This window comes from Lepisosteus oculatus, chromosome 25 (genome assembly GCF_040954835.1).
Source record: "Lepisosteus oculatus isolate fLepOcu1 chromosome 25, fLepOcu1.hap2, whole genome shotgun sequence".
In the NCBI taxonomy this organism is placed as follows: domain Eukaryota; kingdom Metazoa; phylum Chordata; class Actinopteri; order Semionotiformes; family Lepisosteidae; genus Lepisosteus; species Lepisosteus oculatus.
Genome location: NC_090720.1, coordinates 1,481,475 through 1,509,252, shown reverse-complemented (window position 1 = coordinate 1,509,252; position 27,778 = coordinate 1,481,475). Strand labels below are relative to the sequence as shown.

At 44.4% G+C, this 27,778-nt stretch overlaps 1 protein-coding gene across 3 annotated transcripts in view; it reads left to right on the top strand.

Annotated features, from left to right (window-relative positions):
• The first annotated feature begins 2,661 nt into the window (after positions 1-2,661).
• Positions 2,662-27,778, top strand: part of rerea (arginine-glutamic acid dipeptide (RE) repeats a) — a 153,117-nt gene continuing 128,000 nt past the window's right edge. For 2 of the 3 annotated variants that reach the window (XM_069183826.1, XM_069183823.1), the window contains exons 1-2: positions 2,662-2,939; positions 25,699-25,779. The gene's annotated coding sequence lies outside the window, so the exon portion shown is untranslated. The remainder of the gene's footprint in view (positions 2,940-25,698; positions 25,780-27,778) is intronic. The other variant, XM_069183825.1, reaches the window with a different exon arrangement.

Below are 27,778 nucleotides of genomic sequence, written 5' to 3'. Positions count from 1 at the left end.
GACAATACCGGAAGGCATTTCGGAAGCGATAAAAAATGTTTAAGAAACCGCTTTGAACGGTTTTTTTTTCTTTCCCTGGGAAGCAGAATTGCTCATGCACACTGGGGCCCGGCGGAATGGGTTGCACACTTGACCGCAGTCTTATCGTTTTCCTCTCCTTAAACCACAAACGGCAGCACGGGGCTCGCCTGCAGCTCATGCCGTCCAGCTGGAGCTCGCTCAGGTCCGGCACGGAGGCGCGCCAAGCCTGCGAGAATCGAGACGCGAAACACTTGACACTAGAGCCTCATGCCTGCCGCTGTACAGAGTTGTCACAGCGTATTCCTTCCCCGGCACACTTCCTACGAGAGCTGGCGTGCAAAGTCTGCTGTCGAATGAAAAATTCGCAAATTAGCTGAGGAAGCTTCCCCGTGCTCTGCCGCAATTTGCTCCGTTTTGAAAGATCCGTCTACGATTTCAGAGCTGTTTACCTGATGAGCTAAAAATAACCCGATATATTTCACGTGTCCCGTGTTTTCCCTAGACTTCTGCCTTCAGCTGTTAGCGTATTACAAATGAAGCGCATTTTAAGTCACTTTTCCAGCGAGTTCATCCCTTTTTACGGTAGTTGATAATTCTGCTGGTGTGAAAACAAGCTCAGTTTTGATGCATATGTGTCGACGGAGGTACAGTATTCCTGGATTCGTTTTTTTTTTAAACTCGGGATGTGCTAGTGGAATATCTCTAGAAGGGGCACAGACGCCGCCTTTGTTGTCAGAACAGAATAAGTCGTACTCTGGGTTTGAGTCTGTGAGAAACGGAAAGATAATTATTACCTCTATAGGAGTGCTACATGGAACGGAGAAGGTTCATTTCTGTTGGGGTGATAGACCCTAAATGGGTAGAAATGACCCTAGACTGATACATCTTCTTCGCTTTTTTGTGTGTGGCATTTTAGTTATGCCGCCTAAGATAGCTGCCCCGATGGGGAAGGATGCGGTACAGACGGTCCGCACACGAGACTCAGGACACTTCCTGGGTGAGTTGCAAGGTACCCCCTCCGCTGGGGTCTGGGGGCGGTCACCCGAGTGGGTCCGCCGGACACGAGGAGTGACCACAGCCACGAGCAGGGTAGGGTGGCCGTGCCGGACCGGCGAGAAGATGGCGGCGGAGACTCCAGTGCTGCGACACTTTGAACTCCCCCTTTCACCTGTGCCCCGAATAAATACACGAGTTCCGATCAAATCAAGTCGCTTTACCCAGAATCATCTTTTGCCTGTTCAATTCCCAAACGCCCCCCCGCTTTATGTAAGACAACTTGAAAAACCCCCAAGTGAATCTGAATAAAAATCACCCGAGCTTCCGCAAGGACGTTTGGCGGTCCAGGGTGCCCGTAAAATCTGATTTGTTCCGATTTTCAGGTGATTGACAAGCTTATCGCCCAAATGGGGTTCTCACAGTTACCGTCGAACTAGAATCGGAAACTCTCGCCATTTCTCGAATGCAACTGATGAGACCTCTTGAAATGAAACGGTCACAAGATGGGTTTGGTCGCAGTCTCCCGCAGTTGCACGTTTACACCGGTCCAGTAGCACTGGTTGCAAACGACGCCATCGATTTCTGTAGTGTTATTGGCTGGTCTGCTAGGGAACCCTTTATAACTCCTGCCTAAGCAGGCTGTAATCTTGTGGCAGTTTGCTCGACAATCGAGACGCGATTGGAAGCCGCGGCCGGGTTTAAATCACGGGAGGTGATGTACATTGTAATAAACGGAGAAGACTTTGCACTGTCGCTGGTTGGGTCGGCGAGAGAGAAGGGAGACACACCAAGGGCTACTTTTTCCACATTCCCTCGGGTGACCATTAGCTGGAGATGGGTTTCGCTGACGCAAATTAATCTCCCCTTCTCCCCATCCAAGCAATCTTCTTATCTCTCAGGAGCAACGGCAGTGTTGACACGGTCTCGCATTGTGTGTTGAGCCTCAGACATCCCGGTGATCGCCGGAGCTGTTCAATAAACCACGCACTCACCTTGTAGCCGCAGAATTGACTGCGGCGGGTAATTTCTACAGTTAACACCTCAATTCAGTGATTTTCAACTGGGGAGGGGGGGGAGTGGTGTTAAAATCGAAACAAAGAGACATCATTCGCAAACTGGCAGGTCAGAAATGTTTGGGTTTTTTTTTGCACAACAAGGCACACTCGCAGGTAGCAGCTCCCAGCGGAACCGTAGATGAACAGGTCCGCCTTTTCATATTTGAAATCCAGAAGCGCTGGATATATAATGCACTTCAAATCGATGTCTAATCTGAGAGGTGGTGATGGTGTGTGTGTGTGTGGGGGGTTCCTTAGTGCGAGTGATTTCTCGAAAAGAGCGGTTAGGAGTCCACTGGGGGGAAATAAAGGTTGGAACCTATCTCTCCAACCGCATCTTCACGTTTCAAAAACACACAATCGATACCTTATTGTAAAGCGCTCGGCTCTTTTTTTTTTTACACATCACGGGTGCACACACACTGTGGCACGCACAGACACTCTTTTAAATCACTACACGCTCTCACCTCATTGGCTGGGATCGCGCCCAGACCACCCAGGCGGCCAATCGGAGCGCCCGATACTGAGAGGTGGGCTAAGCACCCCCCCCCCGCCTCTTTTTTTTTGTGTTACTCCGACCCTCCCCGCAGGAAGGTGGTTTCTGTCTTATCCGGAGAGAGGAGAGGAAAAAAAAAATCTCCTAACATTGATATTTACACACACACACGCCACACTTAATTCCGAACCATAAATATTTATGACAAAAACACGGATCATCGGGAACGGTCGCTGACGTTTTATACAAAAAAAACACGCAAAAAAGTGGCACATACTTCCCCCTTGCCTCTAGTTCCCTGCCTTGTTTTTTTTTTGACGTTGTTGCGGTGAGCGCTCCCAAAACACTGATGTTGTAGAACAAGCGAAAAGGTAAGTCTTCAAATTCACCAGCGTGTGTACTTGGCGAACGGTGGGCAGTCTGGGGAGGACGAGACGGTGAATTTCCGGCTGGTTTCATTGAAAATAAGGGCTCGCCAGCGGTAGTGGTAGTGGTGGTGGTGGCGGGGGAGAGATCCGTGTTTTTCTTTTACAATTCAGGCTGGTGTGCTAGTTTGAATGAAAGGGACCAGACCCCTCTCTCTGTATTGTTATGATCATCCTCCTCATCTTCTTCTTCTTCTTCTTCTTCTTCTTTGGGGAAACTGTGTTTTTGTGGTTTGTTTGCCCTCAGAAACGGCGACAAAAGAAGCAAGCTTTTGATAGAATCGGCACGGTGGTACCAAAAAAAAATAAATAAAATAAACCGATCCATCTTTCTGACATGTGTTAAAGCGGGTCAGCCGGGGAATGTTTTCCGTTTAGTGGTTTTGGAAGGTTTTAGTTTTATTTATTTTTTTTGGTCGCCTGGTTTGTCAGTAGTAACAGTCAAACGCACTTCTGCTGGGTAATTGTTACATTGACCTGCGAGTCTTGCGCACCCACGAGGTGAATTTCGGTGTTTTATTTATTTATTTTTATTTTTATCACCTCGTGGGTTTTTTTAAGGGGGGGGGGGGGGACCAAAGCATTTTGTTGTACAACCCGGACAAAAACAGAACAGAAATCAGTCTTTGAACTGTGCGACACCCCCCCCCAGTGCCTTGAACGTGCTTGGAAACATTTGGTAAAACTCGTTTCTTGGGAAGTCGTGTGAAGAGCAGCCGCATGTTTTTTTCGAGACGTCTTAAGCCCTCACTTAAATCGAAATAGAAGAAGAAAAATTCCTTCAAAACCAACCAAACACAAGAGCCAGGTTGTCCGAACCCCGTGTTAATTGGCCCTGGCAGGCTGGTGCTGATGTCAGTGTTGTTAAATGGTCCCCTTGTCAGTTTCTTCACACGATGGCTCAGTCATTGTTCGGCAGCGCTAAGCCGGGGTCCAGAGACGGACGGGGTCCGTCCGGTTGACGTTACTGGGGGGGCTGGACGGGAACAGGACGGTATTCGCTCTCTGGAAGGGAGCCAAGCCCGGCCAAGCCACCGGCCGGGAGGTGTCTGAGCGAAACGCCGTTGTGTTTTGTGTATATTATGAATGGCTGCGTGCACTCGGTTTCACCCCTCACGCATGCTGCGCACGATTGCCATTGTGAGCCGGCTCACGGGGGGAGGAGATAGCGTAAGACAAACGCGCTGTGCGGTTTAAAACAATCTCAGCTCCCTGTTCCCCATCGCGGAGGGCGAGAAGCGTATTGATCGTGTCAATAAGTGTCTGGGCTGTTGGGGGTGGGAAAAAAAAAGGAAAAGTCCTTAAGACGCCCTCCGCTGCCTTTAGTCCAGACCCTCCTTGCCTACGGAAACTGGAGCTGCCTCATGAGTAGTCTCTGAGATCATTAAAGTCAACAGTTTAAAGATGGTGGATCGTTTGTGTGAAAGATATTAAATCGTGGAGTCGATCTGATGTTCTATTGTTCCAGTTCCCCCCCCCCCCCAGTTGTGTCCAGGATAAGGTTGCATCGGGATATTCTCTTGCTCGCTTGCCTTGCTTCTCCCAAGCTTATTTTTTAAAAGTTTACTCACTCAGACTTGTGTGTTTGTATGTTTGGGGGTGTGTGTGTGCACTGATGTAATTTTTTGCCCTCATGTGTCAGTGTTATAGAAACAAACCTATTTTTTTTCACCTTTTCTTTAATGAAACGTGCTGGGACAGTGAGAGGATGAAGGGCTTTGTTCACAAAGTTCTGTTGTTAAGCGAGGAGGGGACGGGCCGATTTTGAGTTTTAACACTTGCAATGTGCTAAACCGCACCGAGAACCTGTGGTTTAGGGGAGAGGAGTAAAATTACAGCACGCAGGAATGAAGAACTCTGCGTCTTATTTTAGTGAAGGACGGTTTCCCGCTGTTTCCTGCTAAAACAAGCCTTTACAACCCCCCGTGAGATTATTGTAAGATCCTGGGCCCCCAGTATTTTTTTGTTTGTTTATGCACACAGTCTCTTCCGGGATGTGCAGAGACCAGGCCGTTGAGGAGACACTTGCTGGTACTGGAACTTTCAACAGCGCTTGTTTGTTTTACAAACGAGAGGAGACAGTTCGTTGGGTCCAGCCAGCCCTTTTGGTAGTTAGTGAACTGTTCCCAGGATCTCCCCCTGCTGTTTCTTGAAAGAAGTCACGGTATGGGCTTCCAACAACATGACTGAGCTGCTTGTTCCACGCCCCCACAGCCCTTAGTGTAAAGAAGTGCTTCTACCTTCTCGGTTTTAAATCCACCTTCACATATAAGATTTCCAGAAGCCCAACAGCATGACAAGCTAGCTTGTTCCGTACTCCCACATCTCTTTGTCGTCATCCTCGTGGTCTCGAGCTAAAATGTGCTTAGTTGGCAGTGGTGTCCTCTGGTCTGTTTCACTTTTGAACCTGAAGCAGTGCTTTGGGTTGAGTTTGTATTTCCCATGGGAAACTTTCGCGCTTTCCTCTGTGTATTTGACTAAGCAGTAAGTTATTGTTACAGAACAGAAAAAAATACTTCACAAGGCGCTGCGTGCAAAATGAGCCTGGTGGTAGTATACATCAGAGAATTCGACTAGTCAGGCTTCTGCTACTCTTTGCTTCTGCTACAAGACTAAGTGAGCCAGTGTGTAAACATTTCCGTGGATCCTCTTTGAAGGAAAAGGTTTTTGCTGAGACCAGTTTAATTTAGTGCTATTGCAAGGCAAGAAGAAGTCCGGAACCACAAAGGCTCTTTGGCCTGTCTTGCTTTGTTTTGGTTGCCTGCAGCTCATCCAGGTGTGGGCTGAAGGACTGTAGCGTGTTGGGATTCACCGGCTTGGCCTGGCAGCTCGGCTGGGACACCTCTTCTTCGTGTGCGAAGGAGCCCCTCTTAATTTCGGCTCTGGGGCTGTCCGTGCCACATGTAGCCTGTGGCGACGGCATCGTGCTGTGAAACATAGAGGCTTGTTGGAGGGGAAAGGGAAATCGGAGGAGAACAGTTGTTCGGAACGGTTGTCGAAAATTTCGGTTTGTATTTATCTCTGGAAGACTAAATCTGGTTTGTGTGGAGGGTGTTGACTTCATGCCTTTTTTTAAATCTGACCTCTGGTATGTAGGAGGAGGCAAGAAATGGGATGGAACTGTAGTGGCCAGTCTTGAGCTGCCATTAATGAAAAGGCAGTAAGTGGAGCTAGTGAATGCTCCTGCTGTGCTAGCTAGCAGCGAGATGTGATTTTTAAGTTGCTGTTTTCAAAAGCCGGTAAGCGGATGTTAAGCAAACCTGTTGAAGTGCGCCCAAGGAGAAGCTGTGTTTTTCACACATGAGCAAGACAGCGAAACGCGTTAAAATTCATTTGCAAAGAGCAGTGTGGCTTAATTTGAACATCCCCACTGTCTTTTTAAAAGGAGTTTCTTGGTTCTTTCTCCTGAGCGCAGGCAGTTTTCTTTGGAGTACGTCCATCACCTTGCAGTACTGCTGGGTTTGCGCTGTTTTAATGTTCAGGCATGTAGCCTGTTAAAGGCAGCAAATTGAGCAAGTGTACTGTTTAGCATACAAGAAAAGGCTCTTGACAGGTGTGCTGTTTAATTATGCAGCTGAGGAATCATGAGGTGTGTTTGTTCGACCTTTATAGTGATAAATAATGAATTGCATAACACTGGTATTACTGCGCTCACACATCTTTCTAGTATTATGTATGAAATATGTTGTAGCGGTAATAACACATGGAGTAGATGGCTGATGCTGTCATTGAAATCCATTAACAAGTTTTGTTGTGCTTGAGTAGCCTGCACTGTGCCTGTTTTGCTTTATGGTTCGTGCTATAGCAGTGTACAGAAATAGCATTGTCTCTGGCAAAGACACCTCCAATCTGCTTTGCAAACAACTGTTACAGTTTGGATAAGCATCTGTTGGCCTTTTAATAAATAATGAAAATCTATTTATTTTTCTTGCTTAATTTCCAATGTTGTTGCAGGAAATGTGTGAGTCGAAAGTTTAATTTAAAGTAAGCTTGACAAGGATGCCGTTTTTTTACATCAACCCTGCGAAGCTATTTTGTTGGCATTGTTTTGCTTTTGCAAATCAACAGGCTGTTTACGCGTTTGTTAAGAAGGGTAAAATGAATTGGATGCATTAGTGCGCACCCATTATTGACCATTCTAGATTTGCTTAAGGGCATGGAGGCACATTTTAATGGGACTGTGGAAAACTGCACTTAAATTGTGTCATGAGATCACATTCTGGAAGCATTGACAAACTGGTAAGTGACTTAATTTAAAAAAAAAAAATCATCTGTATTTTTTGTTGCGGTTAACATATTTACCACGTCACAACAATCAATATTTCTGTCAAGGCACTGTTACAGACTGGCTTTCATACAGAGATTATTGAGAACATTTTCTGTAGTATAAAATAGCTAGGGGTTGTTAAATGGCGTCACTGAGCTGCGAGCCATTTTTGAAGGCTTTGTGAAAAAGCAAGCCTTAATCAGATTACACAGGGTAATTTATTCGTATGAACACAGTAATGAAGTTTATCTTCTGGGAGCCATTTGATGCTGGACTGATCTTGCTGTGCTTTTGGTTTCACAAATAGAGAACACAAGACAGGTTGCAAACAAAGAGGTCGTTCGTCCTATCTAGTTTATTTGGTTGCTAGTAGCTAATTGATCTGCGGATCTAATTTACTTGTTTCGAAAGAAGCCAGGATATCACCTTTCCTCATGTGGAGCTTGTGCCATCCTTCCACATACCTTTGTGTAAAAGAGTACATAGTCTTGTCTGCACAGTCTAATGTAAATAATCTGTGGGCACCATTATAGAATTCACTTTGTAGTGCTGTGATCAAGATCTGAAGGTTTGGTTGAAAGTCTTGCAGGTTTACTCCTAACGTAAGCTTCAATTAAACCTAATTCATCCAAACCGACTTTTAATTTTGTCGGACGTCGCCTGTAAGTATATAATAAAATTGAATTAATTATCCATCTGCGTAGACACGGTGACGTAGCTGTTGGTACCAAGGCCTTTTGTTTTTGCAAAGGATTTTCAAATGAGAAGGAAGGGGGGGCTGTTTTAACAGTAACCGAGAGCACATGGAGCCCATAAATCACTAGAAAGATGACCCTGTAGCCCTGTGAACATCAGGGCCCAGTGATGTTAAACAGATGGTTGGTTAATAATTAAAGTAGACGTGTTACATTGTTTTTGAACGTTTGTATGCATCAGTGTGCACATTGTATAAATACACATGCGTCCCTTTATCCAGATTTTACAGGTGTGGAGTGCAGAGTCTGGCTTTTAATTTCTGTGCAAATAGATGTAACCCTGCTTTGGGGGAGGGGGGGAATCCATTAAATAATCCCAGTTAACATTTGGGTTTTCCTTATATATCAATTCCGGGCATCACAACCAACCCAAAACGCATTTCTGCAATATCAGCCAAACCTGAGGCAATAAAATAGATTCAGGCTGCTATCCTGAGGATTTTTGCAGTCTTGATCCAGGTCTTTGACATAAATGTGTGTCATACATTTATATACCTATTCATAGGTAACACAATCCGCTTGCATGGCAGGCTTTGTGACAAACAGTAGCTTGTCACTGGAGGTCTATTCCTGTCACATTTCCTGACACTGTAGGGTGTCCCATGTGAAGGACTGGCGTGCTGTTGCTGTTTTTGATTTGTGTAATCTCATTGCGTTTAATATAAAGGCAGGATTTTTTTCCCCAGCCTTTAAAATACGCTGGTATGAAGCTGTTCTCCTCTAAAGGTTCTGGGATTTGTACACTAATCACTTCTACCTACAGTATGTTAGCTATATCGGTGTATCACTTGATCAATATTCCACAAAGAGGTTGTACACTCCAGTATAAAATGATGAGATAGGCAGTAGTGGTGAATATTGGTGGTGGGGGGGGGGGGGGACGAGGGATCTGTATGCAATTCATACGGCACTAATTCCAGACCTGTTCTGGTTTTTAAGAAAAATGAACAGGCTTGTAGGGCACTGGCAATTTTGCTATCTTGCAGCTTCCCGATTTAAAAAAGGCTTTTCCTTAGGCTGTGGCTTTTGCACCGAGGATCGTGTAGTGTTGAGTCGCCCTCGATAGGTCCGAGTTTTTTGTTTGTCTTCGGCTCGTCAGGAGCGAGTGCTCCCTCCTGCTTGTGCAGTTCAGCCACTAATAGTGTGACATCCTGCCCACAGGCGAGGGAGGCCGCCTTTCTCCTTGCAACAAAATCCTGTTCTCTTGTAGGGTTCTGTCGACACCCATTAAGCTAAAATGGTGTGCATCGTTTATTGCATTTTTAAAACACACCATGTATCCCAGCTATTGACCCTCTTGTGCTGCTGAGTGCCGTGTGTGTAAATACAGCTGGAACTGGCCTCACCAATGATCATGCTAATGTGAGTGAGGCCAGGGCCGTCTGTTTTAATTTAAGTTTCCTTTATTCCTTACTTGGATCATCCCTATTAACCCACTTTCGGTTGTAAGACTATACAGCCATGTGCAGAAGCCTCCATGTGCTGTTGTTACAGGAGTTATTAAAAATTAAAGCAACCTTCTAGGATACCTGGTTTGCCCTTAATGCTTTTTTTTTAACAAAAAAAATAACCTGTCTTGGATGTATTCTTTTCACTCGTTGCAGTAGAAGTTAATTCTTTGGACAAAGTAACAATGCTGTTTCAAACAACGCTTGATAGGCTATTCAGGTGCGGTGCTCTCATTAAATTGAACAGTCTGTCAACACTTGCTGACAGTCGTGCACATGACATGTCAGTTCCTTCTTCGTTTCAAAGGAGGTTTTATCCTGCACATGCCAAAACAGTTGTAACTGACTACAGCTTTTTCCGTGTAGGCCTCTGTGGTGTGTTTTAAGATATTAGCCTGACATACTGCAGTGAGTACGCTACCAAAAACAGAGCTCTTTTGACGTGGAGAGGCGCACTCTGGCCTGTGGTTGGCAGTGGCCAGCCTTTATTGAGTTTCTTTGTGCCTTTCAGTCCGTTCTGGGCTTGTGCCGCCCGCTGGGCTGTAGTATACTGCTGCTGTGCTTGTGCTGTCCTCGGGGGGACGTGACCTGAAGACGAAGATATTAAACTTGTGTGAAACCAGAACCCGAACTCCGCCCTGTGAAATGCCAGTCGTTCTTTGGCGCATTTGCAGCTTCAAGTATGAGGGATTTGCAAGCTCCATGTCTGTTGCTCTGCAGGTGATTATCGCTGCTAGGACCTCAATTATATTATGAAGGATTCCTGAACTGTCAGGCGTGTCTTTTTATGAAGTCCCAGAGTGGACCGGAAGGGATTTCATTATGCGGTAGCTGGGAAGGTTTTGGTTTAATTTTTTTGTGTCATTATCGTGTACGCTTTTTTTGTGCGCACACAGTAAAAAAGATTGCACTAGGCTTGCCAAATTGCAGAGTAGGCTTTCTGACTTGCGGTGGCGGTGCATTTTCTAAGACTGGAGGACTGCGGTTAGTTGTCTTTTTCCCTGAACTGTGAATGAAGCCCTCTTTCCAATTCATCCTCCTGGACTGCTCAGTAAAATCACCCTGCACTTTCTAGATTGCTGAAATGTTTTTTTTTTTGTGCAGCCCTTACAAAGGCAGGACAGTGACAGAGGGAGATTGGTTAATCAAAAGTGACAGGGCTCTGCTCAGCGTATTTACAATAAAAAAAATAAATCCCCTCTCCAGATAAAGCTGGTGTTTCTGAGCATACAGGTCTTTTTTCCAGAAACATGGGTGTTTTTATTTGCTCCAGCTTGTGTTTCTCTAGCGTAAAGCATGTCCTGACACACTGCGTTAAAGATGTTAGGCTGTGTGTGCCAGCCAGCGCTTTAAAATTAATAAGAGAGCTGTGAGGAATTTTACTAGATCGCTCCAAGATGTCATCTGAGATCAGACAAATACAAGCTTGGGAGTCAACTTGCGGGATTGGGAAAAGAACATTTGTAATTTTAAAGCAAAACAAAAGCAGATGCCTGGAAATTACAGTGCCATGGGATTATTTTGGTTATGAAAACTATTAACAAGCTGATGTTTCTGTTTTAACCATGCGCCTGATTTAATTGCAATGCTAAGCCATTCTAGCCACAGTAAAAAGACAAAGGACTGAGAAATGGTTTTCTCTGCTGAGGACAGTTTTCCTTTTCAGCTACGAAGAGCCAAGTGCCTTATTAGGACCCCAGAATTGAATATTCAGCCGTAAAAGAAGAATGACATACCACCCTTTACATTCGGAGGAGAAAAAGCGATTTAGAACAATACTGTGTTGCAAAGGGAAGGTTGAGTCATCTTGAATGACAAACCATTGCATGTGCAGTGCATAAACACACAATGCATACCGGTGCTTTATTACTTCTCCCCCATGGTTGCCTGGAGCTGTTTTTGTTAAGTCTCCTGTAATATTGCACCATCTTTAAATAATGCCCTCAGTAGTCGCTTCCTGAGACAGTTCCTTGATTTATACTGAGTGCACACCTTGTCATTCTATCATGTTTTATACAGCTGGATGGTGCATTAGTTTAAATCTGTGTTCTAGCCATGGCTGTCTGATTGTTTGCTGTGAAGGGGAAACAAAAAGGAGGAAAAAAAATGGATGACCCCCTCCTCCCTTCACCACTCTTACATTTGCAGCGGTTTTCTGGCAAATTTGCACGTAGGCTGTGCTTTTGTCTTCTCTCAGACTTCTCCTTTTCTGCAACTTGGAGGTATTAATTCAGACGGTAGGTTGGGGGTAGGGAGAAAAGAGGAAGGGTTAAGTGTGTGTTGTGTGTGTTTTAGGTTTTCCACTAGGAATATGTTTGGGAGTAATCTGATCCCGGGGGGAGGGCTGGGGGTGGTGTTAGGTTTGCATTGGTTGCTCTGTGTGCTTTTACCTTTAGTATTGATGCGCTGCATCACCTTGGAGCAGGATTCAGGCTTCTGTGCATCCCTGTTCTTAACAAGAAAAGCACCAGTGGAGTTTGTATGTAAAGTCCACCTGCCCAGTCCGTGTGTTTATTTTGCAGAGGACACAGCCAGACTCGAGCGCGTAAGAAGAATGTTTTTCCTCTGTGAAAAATGCCCTGCAGATTTGCTGTAATGGCCATTTCATAAGTAAATAAGATGGTGAGAAAGTTTTAGTCCTATAGAACTAATAAATCATTTGATCACTTGAATTTCATTGCCTTATTTGTCTGCTGTTTTTCTTCCTTTCTTGTTCTTTTTGGTGTGCTGGATATGTTGTAAATCAGCTCAGATCGATCCTTGCTTTTTTTCCTACTTTTCCATTGAAAAGGTCGTGCTCTACAGAATTTTTTCTGACATCTTAATAAAAAGTAATTGGTGATCAATACCCAATATTTGACTGATTTAAAGAATGAGCAGGCTAGTTTATCCCGTGCAATGCATTTCGGGTCACAGGGAGTCCAATCAATGATATTGATTAATACTGCAGTAATACTGCAGACTGAAGTGTTAAGAGGACAGCTGGACTGCTGAGTGTCTCAGGTCTGTCATTTTATATCCCGGTCATTTGAATCTGCACAGCATTTGTTAAGGAGCCTAACAAACAAAAGCCAAACAAACCATGACATGGTTATAACAGTCTACATTCAATCAATGTGTTGCATCTGGAGGTACATTTTATTCTAAAAAGTATAAAGTATTTTGTATGCTTTGTAATGCACAAAATATGGATCCATTTGATGTACACTTTATTGCTGGGATAATTGTTGGGAGATTTTATCAGGAAAAACAAGAAAAGTGCTCTTGCATAATGGCACAGCACCTTCCAGTAAGTGCCATTTAGGAGACCGAGATTATATAAAGAGCTGACTTGTTTTATCAGGCGTTTGTGGTGCAGAATCGCAGGGCCACTTGTGTAGTTCAATTGCTTTCTCCTAAATTAGATGATGTGTCCTAATGCTGTGCTTGTTTATTACAGACCCTGGGTGTTTTTCTTATGAAAAGAGTCTTGTTCCTGTAATAGAAAAAAGACATTGTTGGTCAGGCAGAAGAATACCAGCACTTCTGTGGATTTATGTACTGATTTGAGCCAGCTCGTAATTGATGGATTTATGCTTTTAGTTGCATTTACAGCACTTGCTTGAATGGGAACAGAAAGCAGTTTGTTAGTGAATTTACTGATGCATAATATAAGCTTGGATTTCTTCTGGGCGCGGGACAGTGATAGGCTAAACATTTTCATTCTTCTCTAGGAAAGCATTTTAAATTGAGATTTCTCCACTGTTTGCTCACAAATGGCTCAGTAAACATACTGCTCTAAGGAAGCATTCATCGTCCCTGTTCAAACAGAACCAGATAAGGTGACAATTTGTCATATATTGGCACAGGAACAGTGCCTGAACAAGGAATGTTGTTGTCTGTCTTCTAAAGACAATGTCAGTTTTTTATGTTTGAGATTGACTTAGTCTTTTTTATTCTGTATCCCTGAATTTAAAGGATTTTTTAAAACTTTTTTGGACAAGGACCATAATCTGCTGAATTCATTTGTTTGATAAAGAACTAATATACCTGCAGATCTGTTCCTTTGTTGAAACCATTGAACACTGAGACATTGATCTGTAAACTGTATTTTTTGTCAAAAGCCCTTTTATTTGTATGCATCTACTGTTGTTCTCGGTAAAAAACTTAGAACTGGAAGATGACCTTTTGGGCAACAAAGTATTTTCAGCTCTGTTTTTAGGTAGTGAAGTTGGCTTTGGGGTGTCTTTCCACCTTGGCTCTTAACAAGCTAAATCAGCTGATCACTGGCTTGACTGGGTCAGTTTTAACAGCTGTTTCTGGCTCTTTACGTCCTGGTGCCTTCAAGAGACCTTTAAAACCAGCAGACTGGCTGGCTGTCCGGGATCAGAATTGGACACCCTGCTCTATTGCTTTAGAGGACACTCCTGTTTGCCTGGTTGTTTTTCCAGTCCTTGCCTTTGTCCCCGTCTCCCCATGTATAAAGAGTCAGGCCAACAAAGTCCATTAAAACATTTTTTGCTGGTTACTGTCGCATGTGTATGCAAAAGCCTGCATCAAAGGCAGCCTCGCATTGAGAGTGATCCTTGGTGACCATTTCCAAGGGCAACACGTTTGCCTTGAAGGGAAAAGGGCGTCGGACGAGCGGACGAAGCCGTGTATCCAGCATTAAAAGCGCAAGAAGATGTCCCTCCCTTACCCCACCCGCCTTGGTCTGTTTTAGGGCGATTGTACCGAGCTGAAAGTGTTGGAGATGGAGATGCTCTGACCAGATCGTCTGTGTTCCTTCACCGCCATGTCAAAACTAAATGCAGCCAAAATGCTGATAAAGAAAAGAGTATGGGTGTAACCCCGGCGTCCTGGCCACATTTCCCATTGGCCCTCACCAGTCATGGCCTCCTAATTACCCCCATCTATAAATTGGCTTCATTACTCTGCTCTCCTCCCCACTGAGAGCTGGTGTGTGGTGAGTGTTCTGGTGCACTATGGCTGCTGTCACATCATCCAGGTGGGGCTGCACACTGGTGGTGGTGGAGGGGATCCCCATTACCAGTAAAGCGCTTTGAGTGGAGTGTCCAGAAAAGCGCTATATAAGTGTAAGATATTATAATAATAATAATAAGTCCCATCCACTGTGTATGAAGGTCTCTCTGAAGTGCTGGGTTAGGCCGCTCTGGCCCGAGTGCGTGAGGTAAGCTGTCGCAGTCCTCCCAAGCAGCACATTAAGCCAGTGGAGAGCATGGCTTTTGCGATAGTTATCAATGCTTATGTAAAGGGTTTTCCTGCCAGTTTCTCTTCTCATCTTGATAGGATGGTGGTTTACATTGATTTTCAGATTATGGCCTGTATCTGCCTGACTTGATTTGCTGCCCTCTATTGTTCTTCATAACAACCTCCTGTCATAATAGAGGGTTCTGTGAAGCCCAGACCTGATGTAGCCAGCAGCAGTTTTTTTTTTCTTCCTGTGGATGTTTGGTCGCAGTAATGGAGGAAGACCCCTTTTTGTGTGGGTGGGATGTTTGAAAAACGTTTTGGGGAACAGTCAGGCATCATGCTGCCACTTGCCAGTGCTGTTGTTGTTGCAAATGGTTTATTTTTACATTTTATAAAGATGTAACTCTAGAAAGCTGACAGGTGATCTGGGATTTTCTCCTGGTGCATTTTGCACAGGTCAACGATCCTTCAGCTGAGCTTCTGCAAGACAGTTTTTTTCTGTTGTAGTTGCTGGACCCTGGGTGGACGTGATCTTTCTTTTGTTTTGTCTTACTCCTGAAGAATGTGTACAGGAGGAAGGAGGCTGCTTCACGCAAATACATGTAAAGTCCCTGCCTCCATGAAGGAAAATGGTCGACCGTTCGATTCAAATCTTATTGAGGCAGTACCGCACACGAGGACTAAATGCAGAAGGTGTATCCATTTCTGTGGGGAACTTCAAAACTAGTGTTTTATGTTCAGTTCCAGGTAAAAGATTAGTCGGCGTAGAAATAAGACACTCTTCCCGTGCAGCTGTCCCGGTCCAGGCACAAGCTGCAAATCCTGGTGCAGATGACCGTAGAGCGAGAGATTCCTCCTCTATCTTGAAACCAGACAAAATAACGGATGGTGTTTTTTTCCTAATAAAAAGCACGAGGACAGTAACTTACTAGGTGTAAAACGGTGTTTGCAGCCCGATTGATAATTGCTCATCTTGAAAATGATTTTTACCTTATAAGTCAATATTTCAGGCAGTTTACTGTTAAAAGCAGTTTCAAATCAACCCCTCCAGCTCTTCATTTCCCCTCAGTGGTATGTGGGGATTGTCTTTATAAAAGGAACTGCACGTTTGTTTCTTTGAACCCTGGCACATTATTACACTAGTGAGACATGAGCCCAATTGCCTTGTATTCATCCCTGTTGCTGTTTCGGATTCAGAATCCCTGCTCTGTACGCCATGCAAAGTGGAGTTTATTTTAAACCATGGGTATGGCTGTGATTGCCACTGTGCTGTTGAATTTAATCAACGTGTTGTAGAAGACTGCAGTGTACTCCTGCTCCTGTTTCTCTGCAGTGTGTAAAAATGCATCTTTTAGCCATTTTTCTGATTTTATTAAAAAGCTGATTTAAAGCTCATAAACATTTTGAATGATTGCAGCTGTGATGAGGGTGATAAAAGCCAATGATAGGTGGATATTTGCGCTGGAAAACCGAGGGAGGGAGTGCGAGATGTACTGTCTAAACGGGCGAGTTATAATATGAAAAATGACAAGTGCGCTTTAATTCTCCTTGACATGTGAGAGCTGAAAACACTGATGTGGTTATAGCAGGCCTCATATCAAACAATCTTCCTCAAAAGAGGTGCAGTGTAACAGAATTGAATTTAAAGTAAGCGTGAAATCTAGACTGCAAAATAGTCTCGAGCTCCTAATGGCTTCAGTGGAGGGTCCCAGAAAACCCTCATTTAAAACCAAATTCTTGTACGTATTATTCCTCTTAAATCTATGTAGAGTGTGTTTCGGTGAACACTGCAGAGTTACCTGATTAGACTTGGTAATGCCGCAATAATGAATCTTGTGGGAAATAGCGTGAACAAGCACAAATGCACTGTAAAAAAAAAAATGCAGTTTCGAATGTCTGTTTCCTGATCCCGATTCATAAATGCCATGCGTGGAGCAGGTGAAGTCCTGGGGTACCTGAAAGGTGCAGGTTGAGTGTAAAGTCTGAGGAATATTCTTTCCCTCCAGGATAACGTATTTTTATTAGCCAGGAAAGCAAAGGAAAAGATTTGTCTGTACAAATATGTCATGTTTTCATCATGATGAGCTGTCGAGGAGAATTAAAAGAAGGGGGAAGCCTTCATTATTCAAAGCAATAAGGAAGAATATTGAATACTGTTAGCTGGGATGTTAAAGGAAAGGCCCCAAGCACTTTAGATTAGGGTATTTTATTATGGCCACTGATAGGTTTTAGAATTCCTTTTTATTGATGTTGATCTAATGCATTCTTCTCTCTCCTGTTCAGTGAACCTTCAATCCAGGCAGTAAAAGACAGATTATACAGTAGCTCAGACAGTAACATGGGATTTTCTTTTTTTTAACAAAAAGCATTTTTATCCTTGAAGTATGGCTGCTGAGGCATTTTGTGGTGAATATACACACAAAAATAAAAGATGTTGCACTAAATTGGCTTTTGCACAGTTGCGTCTTTGCTTCATTGTCACATTAGAAACTGGCACAATTAGAATTAATGCTCCTTTAAAACCCGGGTAAGTGGTTTGATCCTTGTGACTTGGTGTGGAATAAGCAATGAAGATGCCCTTGGCCTGGGATCAGTGTAGGGGATTATAATCCTAATGTGGTGTCGAAAAGGGAAAAAAAAAAAGGAAAGATGAAATTGGGCGTGGAAGAGACGTGCAGGAGGGCTCATGCAGCGGCTGTTGCGGGGTCTGGATGCGAATGCTTTATTTACTCGTGCCCTAATGAAGTACAGCCGTTTTGATTTGATGCCTAGGTTGACCTTTAACACGGCTCCTTTCTATTTTTCATGCAGAAAAAAAAAATATTCATGTGTGTACGAGCTGAGCCGAGCTGAGGCTTTGATGTCCTCACGGGAGATGGGATAACACAAATGATGTTTGGGTCGCTGTGTCCCATAAAATGTGAGTTTTATCCCCGCTGTTGTTGCAGAAAGAACGGCAACAAAGCCTCGCTTCAGAGGCGATCTGCTGGGGGTGGGGGCTGTGTGTGTGTGTGTAACAGGAGAAGGTTTTTTCAAATTAGCATGCATTAGACGGTTAGTGCAAAGCGGTTAATTATGCAAGATTGCGCTAAACTGTACATTATGATTAGCTAGTTTTCCTAAATCAGAAGCGCGCTCACTGCCACATCAATCTCCCAAGCTGTAGATGACATACGACATAAAGCAAATGCAATCTTCACACTAAACGTTTGTGCAGAATAAATAGCTGTGCAGATGAGTTTTTATACTTCAGAGGTTCTGTTTTATTTTATTCCTTTTCTCCCTCTTCTGCATCCTTCTGTTTTGCAGCGCCGTTCCTTTTATCACGGGGAATCGTTTTTAATAATAGCAGCTTGAGGAGTGTGACGAAGCAGCCAGAGGAGGCTCCCTCGAGAAGGAGATTATACAGGAGAGATATCAAACCATGAATCATTTACGCTACCCTTGCACTGAAGCACGGCTTGCATTTTTAATGAAGGATGATTGCATTTCATAAACAGACTTTAAAAATTAAAATAATACCGATCCGCTGTTCATTTGGCCACATTATAAAAGGATTTAAAAAGCGCGACCTCTTCGGGGTTCGCTTTCCCCCTGTCTGGTTAAGGGATGTGAATTTTTTCTTTTTAAATGCATGGGCTTAAAGAGATAACTTGACCTTCCGAGCGAAGGTATTGATACTTTTGTTCTCCTTTGATATCGGAATGTGTTAAATGGGGAACCAGTGTGGAATCAAGAGTGATAGGGGGTCATTTCCTTACGAATTCTCTGAGCGCCTTTAAAAATTCGATATTTTCCCCTGCTTGGTTCCGCGGGAGACCAGAATACCCTTTAAATGGGTGATTTACACCGACAACGCTGCACCTGTCACTCAGAAGCTGGAAACTAGACAGAATGTTGAATAACAGGAGGATTTGTTTTCCCATAGATTATATTTGGATATAAGAATAAAAATCCTGACAAGGCAGGCTTCTACCATAATTAGCCCCTTCTTAGGCAGCGTTTGATACAAACATAATCTGTTTCCTCTCCACATTAGGGAATCGGGCTGCTTAAGCATCTGCAAATACAGCATGCTGCATTTCTCTCTAGAGCATGCTTCTGTTCTCCTGCATATCACATTAATTGTGTGTGTTGGGGGGGGGTGGCTTATGTCATAGTAAGATGACTAGAACTGTCTTGTTTAAATATCCTTCGTCTTGTCGTGCGCATCTGTTTGTCTGCCCTGTAGTGTCATCGTACATTTGTTTAGGTCTTCCTGTATTTTGGCGTTTTCATTTTCTCTCCCCCCTCCTTTAGGTTTTTAGAGCTGGGTGTTAATCAATTATGTAAAGTACGTACAATATGCATACTCACCCACGCAGACATATCTTATTAGATCATTGTTGCTTTTTGGAGGGGTGGGGTAAATAGTGGAATGCTGGTGCTGTCTCGCCCCCACAGCCCACCCTCCCCTGGCCCAAAGACGCCTCCCTGCAGTTTGCATTCCCACTGCCCGTCGGGCCTCGGCCTGTCCTCGGCCCTCCCTGCTCACGATGTCAATAACGTGAGAGGGCAGCTAGCCACGTACTTGAGAGCCTTGTTCCAAATGCTGATTCTGATCCCCCCCCCCAAAAAAAGCGCCCCGTTTCTAACGGCTCCGCTCCTCTTCGCTGTCCAGGCAGGCTCTGTTTATGACCCGGCTTTGCGAGATCACACTGTTAACATGACATCATGACATCTGTAATAGTCAAGCATATTGCAATGCCATCAAGTTGTTGTTGTTTTTTTTTTGCTTTTAAATGAGAGTATTAGAAGCAGGGTACTGTTAATAGGCTTTGACAGACACCCAGATGTGTTGCTTAGGGTCTTTGCAGCGCAGGATGGCTATATGCATGTTCACAAGGGCCAGTGCTCCTTCTGCTGGGAACTCCCAGGAGTAATTGGCTTTGACGGATACAGGTAGCTGCAATGATACTGATTCTTAAGCTCGCGTGAGCCGCATAATACCGGCTAATGCCTGGAGGATTCTGTACCCATCAATATGTCCTCAGCTTGCAAGCAGCTCTTTTTATACTCTCCTACCCTGGCAGTTTATTAAAAGAAATACTTGCTTCCTGCACCGTATATTAGATTTCTACACTGTCAAAACTGTCACCGCAGATAAAATGCTGTCCTACAACGTGCTGCACATCTGTGTTTATGTTGTAGTCGGCTGGAGGGATGTGGCGTCGAAGGTTGTTGGAGGGGGGAGAGAAAGGGTGGTGGGAGGGAGGTGCTGTTGGCGGAAAGCTGTCCATCATTTAGGGAAACAGCCGATTTCTCTGAAGGAATGGTTTCCGTTAAGTGTTGGTATCGCACCGTGCACGTCCACAGTGTCTGTGGTGTCCTGTCGTGTCCCTGCTTGAAAGTGTTGTAGGCTCTAGGAGGCTACAGAGGACTGTAGTGCATTCAGGTCTGTTCCTTAGGCATAACCCTACCTTTGCTTAATTGAAGGGAAACTCCCCTCCAACACTTGCTTGGTGTATCTTTCTATTGTTTTAATCAGAAAGAATTTGCTGAACCAGGGGCACCAAAACAGAGCAGATAGAGAGGAATCAGGGGGAGGATGCTTTGTAGAGCACGAGACCTGTAATTGGAAATTAAATAATGCCGACATGGCAGAGTTAAAAAAAACACACATTGGTATGATTCAGACAAGGTCCAAATAAAGAGGATACCACAGTATTGGTTCAATACAGTAGTTCTGAAATGGCAGTAGTAAATATTTCAGGGCTTTCAGTGTCAGAGAGATAGCCCTATAAAAGGAGAAACCGTGTAGATGGATTTGACATCCATTACTGAAAGGGGGCAAGAGAACGGAGGTCAATCAAGGGCAGCAAGGTAGAAAATGACCAACCCACATCAGGTGTGTGTGTTTGGTAATCTCAGCACACCAGCTGAGCTACAGTGTGCAACACATCAGCCCATGAAACCTGGTTTAGGAAGAACGGTTTGGGGGCATTGATTGAAACGTGACCGTTAATTCTTTGGCCCTGGATTGATTTGGTGATTCTGCAAAATATCGCCCTGTAATAACACTTGGCCGAAATGAGCCAGACAATCAGTCTTATTTAAGCGGAGGGGTAATTTGCTTTTCTCGTATCCGGACCTGCTCAGTAAATCGTATGTGAAATAATTGTAGGCCCTTTGAGAAATTTAATGCGTTGATGTGCAGAAATACATCCCCTTTGATTTACGGGACTTAGTGATGTTTGTTTATACCCCTTCGCCCCTCTCCCATGGCTGAGTGCTGACCTTTGCCCTGCCCATGTTCCCAGCGCCTGACTGCTGCTCCGGGGAAGCAGTGTTGTCCCATCCGGGCGGAGTACCTGCTGGGCCTGGGACGCAGAGTTCCTTTGGAGAAAGAGCAGATTAAGCCTCGGCAGGACAGCATGGGGAAGGTGCTGATATCTGTCAAGTATCGCAGGAGAAAAAGGAGGTGCAGACTGAATATACGAATCCTAGATGGGTGTGCTGTGTCGTCATACGTGGGCAGAAGAAGACTTGACATTTGTTCCTTGGAAATGCAGAGCAAGCTTGGTGGTGGGATGTTTTACTGGCTCACCAGTTCGTTTCAGGGTTTTTAAACATTACAGCATTAGGGTGTGTGAACTAGTCGGCCTCTAACGAACGGCCTTTTTTTCTTTACCTTGGTACAGAGACATCGCAGTCTGTCAAGAAAAGGGCCTGCTCTCCCCGTGTTCGCCTGGGTCTCCTCCAGGTGCTCCGGTATAACTGGTACTGATGGGTCTGCTGGCTTCTGGGAAAGGCCCTGGTGTGAGTGGGTGTGTGTCTGTGTGTATCCTGCGATAGTCTGGCATCCCGTCTAGGGAGCGCCCTGCCTTGTGCCTCTTGCTTGCTGGGATGCTTCCCTGAGTTGGAAGAAATGGTTAGAAAATGGTGGAAGATGGAGGCCAGCTTTTGCCCTCCTCTTGTAAACCCTCGCTTGTTAGGGAAACGCACAGCGTAAAAATGGATTAAGGGAGATGTATACGGAGAAGAAAACGGAAAGCTTGGGTTTGGCATTTGAGAAGCGGTCTTTTTCCAATTAATCCCGGCCTGTTTTCTCCCAGCTGCTGAGCGTACCTGTCACAGGTGCCTATACTGTTGCTCCCCACATGTGGTTAAATAAGCCTGCGCCCCCGTACACACGCACACGCACAACCCCTTATGTAATATAAATATTACATGCTTTCCATTTCCTCATTAATCTTCAGAACATGCATAGAAATGAAAAATTAATTTATGTATAGTTCCAGCTCCCCTATCTACTGGAGATAATTAAGGAGAACTAAATTGAGCTCTATTAGAAGGATTTCATTTCTTAGTTAATATTTGCTGAATAATAAGTATAACAGAACTGACCTTCTTAAAACAGTTTTTCCCACGTAAAAACTCTCTCATGGTTCAGTTATTTACAGTTAAAAACACGTTTTTCTGTGACTTCTCTCCTCAACTCTCGCCTTTTCTCACTATCTCCCTACCTTCTGTTTTCGGTACTGTTAGTTTTTATTGTTTTTTTCCAGTTTCCAGATACATTTCCTGCAACATTTGAGGATTCTAGTATTATTTGAACCTCCAACCCCCTGCTTTCTCTCCCTCCCTGCCTTCTCTATATGTCATTCTCTGTTTTATGAGTTATTTCTTAAGCCTTCGGATTTCTCCTCTTCCTTTGGTTTTGATAGAAAATAACTTTTTGAGGAAATTGAGCTGACCTTGGTCTCTCCCCTTCTCAGTATAATGCTGATGTATGGTTTGGCTGCCGAGATGCTCGGTAAGTGAAAGGCATGTTTTTATTTCCCTGTGCAGGTCGGGGAAGTCAAGAAGGATTACAAAATTATTTTATTTTTCCAGGAGAGAGACCGCTTAGCAGTCTAGTACCATTTGAGGATTTTTATACCCGTATAGGTGGAGCCAGTACTTGGTGTATGAGCGAAAGCATGTTGCGGAAACCCTGTTTTTTAGGTTATTAAATGCCACTCATAAGGATACATTAGTTCTTACTAAACGTTTTAGTTCGGAAAACTATTAAACGAGGATGAATTAAATGTTGAACGTAGCAGATATCTGTCCTCTTGTCTCTATTATTGTGTTATTATGAAGAGCCCTGTGTTTGATGTTCGTGCGCAGTGTTACTGAGGTTGGTAAAAAGGCGACCGAGTCTGGATTTTTGGAATAAACGAGTAGTCATCAGCTCAGATACAGAAGACTGGGAAGTGGTTGCACTTTGTCAGATGACCGAGCTGTTTGTCAGGTCTTGTTTTGGTTTTAGATGTCTGGACACAGTATTTCTATTACAGAGTAGCGAAGCCGAGGTGTTGTCGCTGGTAGGGGCACAAGTGCTCTTTTGTAGGGCAGAAACACAGGACTTAAACTCTAGGCAATTAAAATAAGGTCACTTTCAGATGAGCTTAGAATTGAAATTGAAATTGCTTTGCCGTGGGTGTATGGAGTGATACAACCTCACGTTTTCCATAAATAAAGCTACAGTTATTGCTATTATGTAACAGTTGTGCACCTGCTTTAAGGTCTTTAATTATGGATTAAAATGCGTGCAGACTGGAAACATTATACAGTCCCTCCAAGCTGTACACAGTGCTTAAGTGCTGGCCTGCTTGCGATGTGCAAGGAAACGGCATGCTGTGGCGAATCGGTCGCGTTCGGGTGCGTTCTGGGGAGTTCTGTGCTGAGACGTGGCCTCTTGGTGTGGAGTGGGTGAGGCAGACCCACAGGCCTTCGCCCTGTCCCTCCGGCCGGCCTGCTTGGCCTCCTGCTCTGGCTCCGCTGCGGTGATCTGGCTGCGGAGTGGCTGTCAGGGTAAAGGGGTCGTACTTGGCTAAGCATGCCACTGCCTTCCCATTTCGGGAAGGCTAATGCGCTCTCGCCTAGTGATGTATATGCAGTAATCACCTGACTAATCTCGCTGTGATCCAGCCAAGTCCTGGATGATGACAGCAGGCCCGGCATGGTTGATCCTCTGCTGTTATGTGCAGATCCACTGTCCTGCAGAAATATAAATAGCGGCCGTGTTTAGGCAACAAAGGTGTGAGGGCTGGGGGTGGTGATGGGGTGATTATTAAGGCTGAAAGCTGCATGCAATGTTTGTATTACAGCTATCAAGTGGGCTGAATAATGAGTCTGAGGATCTGTGTCCTTCCAGCTTCGGCAGAAAAAGCCTGCCTCGTTTGTGAAAAGGCAAACCGAAACGTACACCGAAATTGAACAATATTTTTTTTTTCCCCAGAAGCATAAATAAAAGCAGTTCATAAATATTTTGTGAGCGCGTTATCATGTATCTGAAATGCGCGGAGTCCTGCAAGTGCATGAGAACAAGCAGGCATAATGTGCTTTTAAACTCAACTGTTTTTTCTTTCCTGCTCACCACTGTTTTTTTGGTTGTTTTTTTGTGTGTGCTCACAAACTGCATGTGCGTTCATGCTAAAAATAATGAGAAGGAACATATTTTACAGCTTTGTAATTATCATAATCTATCACTGTACCTGCATTTGAGGGAATGAGAGCCTTTTTAAGAGAGACTTATATTTGCGTGTAATACATTGGGGGTGTCAAGGCTGAGTCATTAAAGCTGCCAGTGTCGTGTTTTAAACTGTACAGTGTCTGTGGGAGCTGGTGGGGATGGCGACACAACAGTTTTAGTTTTTGCCTTCAGGGTGACTTAATTTCGACTTTAGGCACAGGCAGCGCGAGGGAGCAGAGCCTGTGGAGATTGTGCAATAAGTCTGAATCTGCAAAGGAATAGATGTCTTTATCTCCCCACTGCTCTGCCTACCACTTAACACCTTGAGAATACAGACAGTTCCCATGATACCAGAGTGCCATTCCCATCCTGTCTTTGCTGTCTATTGTTTCTGGGGGTTGGGGGGAATCTGATTTTACATATAGGGTGTGTGTGTGTGCCCGAGGGGAAGTAATTCATTCTGTTTTTGTTCGTGTACGTTAGGCTTTTTTAATTTCTTGATAACTAATCTGTAAAAACAACCCCAAAGCCTCAGAAATCTCATGCCTTGTTTAGGCTAGTAAGTGTATTCCTGAAAAATGGTGATATTATGATTACAGCATTTTGATGATTAAGTCATTATTAGTGACACACAAAATCTGTCCACTGGTACTTTGACGTACTCGGCTCCTTTTTTGGGTAAGTTATTATGAAACGCCTGCTGCTGGGAAAAATCAATGTTTTAATGCAGTGGTCTAATCCAGAGACTTAATAACCCTTAGCTCTGGTAATTGCATAGGTCTGAATGCTTCAGTGGCATCAGACAGATGTCCCTACTGACAGATCGAGGATGTGTGATGTGCGATGAAAACGGTGATCTTTTTTTTTTGTCTAAAGTCAACAAAGATGTAAAAAACGCAGAAGAGAAGAAAAGCTTGTCCGTTTCCCAGGGGCACATTAAAATAATTGCAGGATTTCCTAATGAAATTCTGGTTTTGAGCCGGAGTGCACCATTCCGCACATAAATCAGCTTCTGCAAGCTGTTTTCATGTTTTTTGGGGGGGTGTTTGAGAGCGGGCTCCTTCCTAAGCGCTCCGAATCTCTCCTGGCTGTGGACGGCGAATGTAAAATGTCAGTGTTATTGAACGGGTGCTGCAAGGCAGGATGGTGATGTTTTCATTTCCAAGCTGTGCGAGGGGAGGAGGGGAGAGAGCCAGTGAGCTCTAGAGGGCACTGTAAATATCTGCGAAACTCATCTTTACAACACAATTACTGGCAGGCCTGCTGAAATGTCACATAACAATGTGGGGTCATCAAATCAAAAGGCTGTTTTTTTTTATGATAACATAAAATGAAATCTTGAATGGTGTAAAAGGGTGATACAGCCTTGAACGCTTCCCTGGCATGTTGAAACAAAGCAGTCTAATGAAGTTCTAGTAGGGAGACACTGATTTGTCACGCAGCAGCTATGTAAATACGTCGTGCAAATGCCGTCAAGGTACGATTGCTGGTCTGGCTTGTTTGATTCATGCTTTTGCTTTTTTTCTTTTTTTTTCCCCTTCAGAATCTCGTTGTGTTTCAGTGCTTGTTAGGATTTGGATGGGGAGATGTTGAAGTACTGAGGAAATACTTGAATGCAGTCAAGGTTAGTTAACGTGCGACAGTGATATGAGCAGGAGATCACTCTCACCCCCCCCCCCCCACTTCCCTGACCTTCCAGATTAACAACCAGACCTCTCTCTCCACCATCTCCCTGCCTGTCACCCCCCCCTCCCCCCCCCGAACTGCCTGCTGCTCTGTGTGGTGTCCATCATGCGACACTCCTGTCCCCTCTGCAGTGTGCAGATGTGCCCTGTCTCGTCTCCATTAACAATGCACACATCTGGCATCACTTCCTTTCTGACCTAAATATTTCTCTCTCTATCTGTGAAACGTTCTGTAATGTTTTCGTGCTCTTCTACCTTGGCATTTATTTTCCGAGCTATCAAGTGTTTGTTTGCCTGGTAACAAGTGCTGTAATTTGTATGGTGACCTTATCTGAAGCATTTATATCTGAGTATTTGTGTGTGTGTGTGTGTGTGTGTGTGGGGGGGGGGGGCAGACGAATGCAAAACTTCCAAGTCCTGCTTTTCTGCCGTGACACAAATGTTCTGAAAAGTGCCATTGTGGTGTGTGAATGTGTTAAAAGTTGCACTTTCTTCCAGAGGCCTCTGAACTCGAGCTGGGGCGAGGGGGCGATTTCTTTAGCGATTTGTCACACTGTTTTCATTTTGTGAAGTAAGATTCTGATAAATTAACATTGATGTAAATATAGGTTGAGTGCATGTAAAGAGGCTTTCAATGCAGAGTCGCTGGTTGGCAATGAATGGAGCTGTTGTTCCTCATTTTCCAGTCGGCCTTTTAGTTGCGGAGCCACTGGAATACAGCGGTGCTCATTCTTCAGGCTGTGCGCGTTAGTGGTTCATGGTTGCAGCTGTCCGATAAAATGGATGAAACGAGCTGCTGTTCATTACGGCGGGCCCTCATCACGTGTCCGAGCGGCGTGGACGATTTCGTTTCAGCCTGGGTTTTCTGCAGCGAGAATCGTCAGGGAAGCATCCAAGTTCTTTCTCAACATTCGCAGGGGGGTGGTTGCCCCTTAGGTGGTCACCCAGTGAACAAGTCGAGAGCAGATTTACTGCTGCTTCCCCTGTCAATTGAGCAGCGAGAGTTAGATGTTGAAACGGGCTTCGCTGAGGGGTCTTACAAGGCGCTGAAGCCGGCTTGATCCCCTCAGAAAGACGCACTTGAAAGTCAGGGGAAAGTGGTCCCTGTCTGTACTGGGCTGTTATCTGGACTTGTTCGCTGCAGGAAGGCTCCAGGAGTTGTACTGGGCTGTACAGATGCACACAAATGTAAGTGTCAGGTGTATGTTGGTGAGGTGTGGAAGCGTTCCACAAAAAAAACACTGGAACATTTGTTAAAAGTTTTTTTTTCTTAGCATTATATTTAGTTGAGAGGCTTAAGAGTTGTGATTTACAAAATACAGGCTGGGTAGAATTTATTCCCTGCAATTTCACAGCTGGGGGTGGAGAAGTGGCCTGGGGTTAGTTATTGTAATATTTTTTGCTGTTTTTTTAAAAAAAAAAGTCTAACTGAGTAGGAATGTTTTGCACAAATGCAGGCACAGTTCTTGCACTGTGCTGAGCTGCTCTCTGAGCACTGTGGCTGTAGGGATAAGAACACAAGAAGGATACCACAGTTAAAACAGATGTTCTTCCCCCCCCCCCCCCTCCCACCCCCCTTCTAGAGGAAGTGCAGTTATGGCCATATGTTCCAACCACTACCCATGGCTGTGTTTTCAATCAAAGCTGCAAGTACAGACTTACATTATCATAGTTAATCTGGCCCTAGTCCCCTCTAATGCTGCACTGCAAATGAAGTTGGAGCACTGCTGCAAGCACTTTCCCATTTGTTAATGGGACCCTCAATCACACAGTCTTCTTGCCTGGTCAATATCCTTCACAAGCTAAAAAAAAATTTACCTGTCTGCATTCAGCGCTTTTTAAAAAAAACACTGACCCTTTGCACGTTTGCTGATGAGTAAAAAGGCCTTTCTTACCAAATCGAGAGCATTTTAAAAGCCCTTGGCCTTTCCAGCTGAT